An 8,228-nucleotide genomic window follows, 5' to 3' on the forward strand; every position below is an offset into this window, starting at 1 on the left:
AGGACTGAATATGATGAGCAGCATATTGAAGTCTTCTGCGGCATTCCACCTCCAAGCCTTGACACATGATTTCCTTCTTTTTGGAGAAAGAAGAACTGAGAACTTTCCTCCACTTCCTCCATGGAAGAGCCTGCCAGCGTCCAACTTCCGTCGGCTCACCACTAGGTTGAATTTGATTGGGAAACTTGAGGACACTGTCAAGAAAAAGAAAAAAAATGTGATTAGTTTTAATTTCATATAGGGCTTCATTCCTTTGCTTCCAGACGTGCCATAGCAGAAGAGATCTGACAGACTGCCACATTAAGGGGTCAAGATGATGACATTCCCCTAAAAGCACTTCTTTCCAGCTGAGTGGGGAACCTCTAATCTTCATAAAGGCCTCATTCAGCACACTCAAGAACTGTTTAGTGTCTGGGCAAGAGTAGAAAAGATGCGGGACAGTCTCCAGCTTTGAATAACACTGAGGACAAATACCATTCCCATGACCCAACTTCAGAGCCTTCTCTTGAGTCCAGTTTGCTTTGTGAATTACCAGCCAAGCCAGAATTGCATGCTTCCTTCCTTGGGCAAAGGCCCAGATTAATTTGAAGCGAAAAGCCCATTGGTGTTTGTTCCAGGACAAGGACCACCTTTTGTTGAGCTTTAGAACCAAGTTGCCTACATTATATGAGTTAGGTAGCTTGACGAGGTTATTAGACGACCCCCACGAAGGGCTTTAGAAAATTCTTTGTAATCACATTTAATCCCATGTGGAATGACAACCTTCAATGTATTACATCTTTGCACGATCAGCTCAACACAACCCCTTGGCAGGGTGAACTTATTACAAATTTGAACTCTGCTTAACATACCAGATGAGTCGCATAGATCTCCCCATACCTTAACCCCGGCTTTGAAACAAGTGAGGCCAATCTGAACTTGATCCTTGGCAATCGGCTTAACCAGGTGTCCAAACCAAACTGAATCAGCTGCATACCGACCCCTCTTGGTATACATCTGGAAGGAGAAGAGCTTCTTATAACCCATCCATGATTCCCACATTCTGCAACATAGCTTGCTGCCTGTTGGTGAAAGGTAGGCCCTTGAGAAAAGCGCCTCATTGAGGGAGAACCCCTTCCAAGCCCTTTTGTCTTTCAACCAGAATTTTCCAACATCTCTTTTGAGTAGGTCCGCCCATACATCATTGGATAAGATGGCCCTTTGAATCCATTTTGCTGCTAGCTTTTCAGCCAACATTCCGATGTTGATAATACCCAATCCCCCCTATTCTTTATCCATACAGCATACATGAAATGCTACCTTGCTGACCCTCTTTTTGTCTAGGGAGCCTCCCCATAGGTAGTTACCCATGATAGAGTTCAGTGAGAGTAGTTGGGTTTTGGAGGGTCTCCAGCAGGCAAGAAAATACACCACTGAGGGAATAATGAAATGGTTGAGAACAAAAGCTCGAGAAGAAACACCCGTGTTTATATGACTCCATTTCATAACCTGATTTTTGAGCTTTAGCAACACATAATCCCATCTCTGTTTGACTATTATGTTAAACCCCATGGGAATGCCTAGAAGCCTGAACACGACCCCTTCCGGAATAACCTTACATCCTGCGGGGCCAGAATTGCGGGAGGGGGCACCCCTTCAAAGACTCTGAAACTGGTCTTGGCATGGTTTATTTGAGAGCCACTGGCTAAACAAAAAGTATCCAGACAGGCCATAAAGTGGGCTGCCGTCTGAACTTCATTTCGAAGAAGAGCATTGGTGTCATCCGCAAAGAGTTGCAAACATAAGGGCTCCGCTCTATTAGGGACAGAGATGCCCTTGATATTATTGTTGGCTAATTCTTCATTCACCAGCCACCCCAGGGCATCAGCAACGATAGCAAAGAGAAGGGGGGATAGTGGACACCCTTGTCTTATGGATTTTCTCAGCGGGAAAGATTCAGTGAGGGACCCATTGACGGCCACCCTTGAGGAAGCATTCCCCAATAGGGTTTGCACATATTTAATGAATTTCCTGTTAAGGCCAATATCCTGCAGAGATTGGAAGAGGAAGGACCAATCATAGGCTTTATCAAAGTCAATTTTAAGAAAGATGTAACTTTGGCCAGAGCTTTCAGCATGTTCCATACCCTCCCATAGACTAATGATGGCATCAAGGATATATCTTCCCCTAATAAAACCTTTTTGTTCCTTCAGGATCCATTCATCCATATAGGGGTTGATTCTCCTTGTCAGGATATGAGCAAAGACTTTGTAGAGAGAAGAGAGACATGTTATGGGCCTCCAGTTCCCCAAGTCATCCTTATCATCTTTTTTATGAATAAGCTTTATAACCCCCACATTTGACTTCTCAGCAAGACCACCCTTTCTCATGGCTTCTTTCCAAATGTTTAGGATATGAGGGGTGAGATCATCTTTGAATGCTAGAAAGAATTCGCTTGGAATCCCATCTTCACCCGAAGACTTCCCCTTTTTGAGGTGGGAGATAGCCTCTTTCACCTCCTTCTCCGAGAAGGGTGCATCAAGTTGTGTTGGGAGAAAGCTATATGGATGAGGAGATGGATGCACTATATGGAAATGAAACTTGGGATTTAGTGAAATTGCCTGAAGGCAAGAAAGCCATTGGGTGCAAGTGGGTGTACAAAGTAAAACATAACAGTGATGGAAGCATAAATAGGTATAAGGCTAGATTGGTAGCCAAAGGGTATGCGCAGACATATGGCATTGATTATGAGGAAACTTTCAGCCCAGCACTGTTGCCAAGATGGCAACAGTGAGAGTTGTGATAGCAGTGGTGGCTGCTTCAAAGTAATGGTCTTTACATCAGATGGATGTAAAGAATGCATTCTTGCATGGGGATTTGCAAGAAGAGGTGTATATGTTGCAGCCACCTGGTTATGAGGATGTGAGTCACCCCGAGCATGTTTGCAGGTTGAAGAAAGCCTTGTATGGCTTAAAACAAGCACCAAGAGCATGGTTTGACAAGATTTCTGAATATCTTGTCACTATTGGCTTTCATGTAGCCAATGCAGATTTCTCGCTGTATGTGAGACATGGTGATAGAGGGGTTGTGCTTGTTGTCATCTATGTAGATGACTTGATCATTACGGGGGACCATGATGCAGAGATCTTTGATGTAAAGATCTTGCTTAGACAGAAGTTCGAGATGAGGGATCTGGGGGAGCTCAGATATTTCTTGGGCATTGAGGTGATTAGGTCACCACATGGTATTGGATTACTACAGAGACAGTATGGCTTGGACATGTTATCCAAGTATGGTATGATAGGCTGTAAGCCTATTTCCATGCCATTGGATCAGAATGGCAAGTTGAGTGTAGATTCAGGAGAGATCTTGGAGGATCCTACTATGTATAGACGCGTAGTAGGAAGCTTGATCTACATGACGATCACCAGACCAGATTTGAGCTATGCTGTTGGGTTGGTGAGTCAGTTTATGCAAGTTCCACGGAAGCCGCATTTGGATGCATTGAGACGCATACTGAGGTATGTGAGGTCTACTTTGTAGTGTGGACTGTTTTATGAAACTGGGACATAGATATGTATACATGGGTACACAGATGCTGATTGGGCTGGTCTCAGATAAAAGATCTACTAGTGGCTTCATGTTTTCTTTGGGGAGTGCTGCTGTGACTTGGAGCAGCAAGAAGCAGCCTACGGTTGCTCTATCCAGTACAGAGGCCGAGTACAGAGAGAAGCTGCTATGGCAGCATGTGAGGTAGCTTGGTTGAGAAAGCTACTTGCAGATTTGGGTCTATCAGTGGATAGACAAGTTGTCATCTTCTGTGACAACATTAGCAGTATACAGTTGGCCAGGAACCCAGTTTTTCATGCTCGCACGAAGCATATAGAGGTCCACTACCATTTTGTCAGAGAGAAGGTCTTGGCAGGAGACCTTGACCTTGTTTATGTCAGCACACAGGATCAGGTAGCTAACATCTTCACCAAAGCATTGGGTACAGAGAAGCTCCGCAGATTCAGGGCTTCACTTGGTGTACATGAGATGGAGTTGAGCTCGAGGGGAGTGTTGAGATATCAAGCTCGTCTAGTGAGGCGGTGGACACTGATGACCCACCTGGGGGATAGGCCCCACACTTACACCACTTGCATGGTTGGTGAGATCATGGGTGATATGCGGCCAGTGGGATGAAAAGCTGTGTGACAGCCATTCTAGAGACTGGCATAGTTATAGCGCCAGCTCATTTAGTTGGGTTCACACTATAGAGAACCCTTGTATGTATTTGGTTAAGTACCTTTCATATCATGTGTACTCTTATCTTTGTATATGGTGTGTTGAGTGTTGAGTGAAGAAGAAGAAGATTTTCAGCCTCTCACCTCGTGTGTTCTCTATTAGGGTTTTGTGAGTGTGTGTGCTTGCAAGAGCTCAAGCTCTCTTCCCCCTTGCATCTTTTCAAGCCATAACAATCATCAGGAGTCACATCAGGGATCCTAATAGATGTAGAATTTGACCTCTGTGCTTGCATGACAAACTCTCTTAGCCTAGGCAGATTGGTGGCGCAACACATTAGTGTTAACTTATCTCATTGGGTGTAGTTGCATTAGTCACATCTCCTCTGGAGAGCCGACTAGGTGATCCAGAACCACGCAAGTGCCGAGTCTTGACTGAACATCGACGTGGCATCCTTGAAATCCCGCAGGTTGTTAAGGGCCAAATTTGAGCCCATTTGGGCTCAAATTTGGGCTCGTATGGGCAATAGAGAGTGTGGTAGAAGATGAGGCAGATGACTCTGTCGACAGATGATAGATGCTACATATATAGCTTCTTAATGAATGCCAAAATTGCCTCGCACACCCTCCTCTGCGCTCATCTTGCGCTGTCTTCTCATCATAGAACAAATTGTTACAGAAGCATCGAATCCATAAGTGAATGCTAGAAGTGCTTTCAAAACATGGTGTAAGCCTACAGTCATTTCATTCTCTACAACTGTTGTTCTCAGAAAAGATCACCATGTGCATGTAGAATGGTCAATATGTATCAATAGGAAAATGTTGACAATAGTGCAATGGCCCAAAAAAAATGCATCTTTTGCTATTAACAAATCTTTATTTTATGGACATGCTAAAATCTGGGTTGCACAGCATCAGCCGTGCAAGAGCCAAGGACTATCACACAGCATCACCTATGCGGGCAACTCGACATGAGAGACTATGCAACTGTGAAAGCCTAGAACCACAGAGCCAGCCACCATGGCCCTCTAGCCAAATATTCTAACGAAGATGATGAGCTTGTGAGCAAGGAAAAGATCAAAGCTTCTTATCACATCGTGATCCCCAAGTGTTATCATCACCTTGCTAACATGGGGGAACACACATGCTCGCCATGGGGTACACATGTACACATGAGTATGGAGTAGGAGAGATGGATCAACAACAAGATAAAAGATACAAGATAAACATACAAGCATAACAACATAACATCATAGTGTATTCCATATCCATGTATCACATATTGTGTGTCCAAGAATCATGTGTAAGAATAATGTACATACAATAGTCATGTCATGTCCAATTTGCATACAAGAAGGGCTTTATATAGCCATCCAACCATCTGACTCTTGCGATACCCATGTGACTGCTGGGCTACCCATGTGAGTATTGGTGGGCTTCCATAACCTCCACAACAAGATGCTAGCTCCCCACTAGCCCTCTTGTAATGTAAGGTTCCTCCTCAGCCCTAAAAGATGTATAAGCTCTCATCTCAGTCCCTTATAATCATCCCCTATTTCAGAATGCAAGAAAACATTGTTTTCCCTTATTTTTAGCTTAGAGAGAGAAAATATTCTAGAGAGAGATAATACAAGATTGAGATATTTTTGGATACAAATTTTCTCCTAATATCTAAGATAAATTCCCTTGAAACAAAAGTTCAAAAAGAATTTTCCAATGTGCATTAGAAATTAATTAAATATATGTATTAAAGACCTTAGCCTAAGGGTCCACATTTTTAGAAATTTTTGACTAAGGTCCAAATAAGGTTCTAAAGGGCCAATAGGATTAATCCAAGTGTTGGGATGACAAAAATACAAAGAATAAAATAAAATACCCCAAAAATGAGTAAATGCTCACATAAGATGAAGAGTTGACCAAGTACTGGGTTTATTAGTTAAAAATTAAGGTTTAGTAAAAAAATCAAATTTTGGCACCTCAATAAGGAGGGAGAGGGCTCATGACGTAGGAACCTTTTTTTCATCATTACCTTCCATTTTTTATTTTAAAAAATGAGATATTTTGCTCTCTCCTCTCTCCTCTTGTAAATTGGATCAAAAAGTGAGCCAAACTGGTCCAAATTGGATCAAACTGAAGCTGGAAGCCTCTAGAACCTAGTTGGACTTGGTTAGTGGCCTACCTCACCTATAAATAGACCCTCATTCCTTTGTATTTTTACCTTTAAGTAATTACAGCCAGTATTATCTTCATTTTAGTGTAATTCTATTATTCGTCTATTTTACCCTACTTTTGGAAGCTTTGGAGCTTCACAATTCTCCATCCTCTCCTGGGGATTACCCTCCCCAACTTGGTGGCCAAAGCTTGCTTTGTGGGCTTCACTTCTTTCTTTAAAGAATCAAGCCAAAATCAAAGGTAAGCCTTAATCCAATGGTTTTTCTATCTTTCTCAATGGTTATCTCCTTCCCAACCCCTCTAATGCTTGGGAAGCTTTCAATTAAATGGTTTTTTCTTGAAATCAAGCTTTCTAATGATTTATAATGTTTAAATGGTTTAATACTAATCTTTATGCTTAATTATAGTATTTTTATTAGTAAATCTCTCTTTTTGGAAAGATTAATCATCTTTATGGTTAGATCCTTGTTAGAAGGATGGTTCTTAATGATAAACTCATTATCTTAAACAAAACTCTAGGCTTGACAAGCTAGAGAAAAAGATTAGGTATTTTTATGATTTTAATCTAGTTAAAAATGATGATTAATTTCTTTAAGCTTGTTTATGATTAAGAAAAATCATATTAATTCATTTTAAGTTGAAAGAGGGTTATACTAACATTTTTGGAAATGAGGAATGGATATTTAAGAATAATTAAGAGATTTAATCGTAATTATGCTTATAGTTATGTTATGTATGCATAAATAAATTTTAGTTTAAAAGAGGAGTTCTTATCATATTTCAATCATGAATATTCATTTAAAGTTAGAAAATTGAACATTCTCAAAAGTTGCAGAGCAAAGCTATGGCAAAATTTTCCAGAAAAAAGATATATCTTATTTTTATGTATAAATTTAATAAAGCAAAAAGAGGAATTCCCATCATATTCTAGGCATAGATATTTTTATGCTAAAAGAATTATTTTTGTCATATTTATGGAAAATAATTTTATAGTATTTATGCATAATTGTTTAAATAGAGAAAAGATTAATTTTTGTTATATTCATTTTTACATGCATAAAATTTTAGATGCAAAAAGAGATTCTCCCACGATATTCTAGGTACAAACATTTTTAATATTAAAAGAGGAATTTTTGGCATATTTCAAATATGGATACTTTTATTTATTTAAAAGAGGAATTTTCATCGTACTTTAATTAGAAAATACATAAATTAAATTCAGTGTTAAAAGAGAAGGTTTCACCATAATTTCATGTACAAAATTATGGTATATTAATGTTGAGGATCAAAATGGAGAAAAGATTATTTTAAGATATTTCTATGTGAATAAATCAATAAAATGATGTATGCATATTCACAAATGGATTATTGGAAAAAGAGTTATCTTTATAAAATTCCGTCATTCTCAAATAGAACTATTTATAATTATATTGTGACCAGGAAAGAATAAATTTTCATAATTTTTTCCCTTACGATTGGAAATCACTGTTAATTTATCAGATAAATAGAAGAAAAATCCTTAAGAATCAAAGCTAGGATTAAATCCGAGTAATTTATGGTTAGACCACGACCACGTGAGAATGGTGGGCCAGTAAGATGCTTGCCCATCTCTCAAATCAGAAATTAAGTGAAGCCTTGTGACCATTCCCATTTCTTCAGTACGAAGAATGGACCTTAAGACCCGAAATGGACGAAAAATAAGTTAGAAATTTGTTGTAAATTGATGGGTGGATTACCGAGATACGAGATTCGTGATTTTCATTAAGAAAGTCTGGATTTTGAGAAAAAAGGGTCTTGTGGAATCAAACTTAACGAGATATTCTTACTTGCATAGAAAACTATGTTTTTTGAAAA

This window comes from Cibotium barometz, chromosome 33 (assembly GCF_041138505.1).
Source record: "Cibotium barometz isolate CiBa-2024 chromosome 33, ASM4113850v1, whole genome shotgun sequence".
Lineage (NCBI taxonomy): Eukaryota > Viridiplantae > Streptophyta > Polypodiopsida > Cyatheales > Cibotiaceae > Cibotium > Cibotium barometz.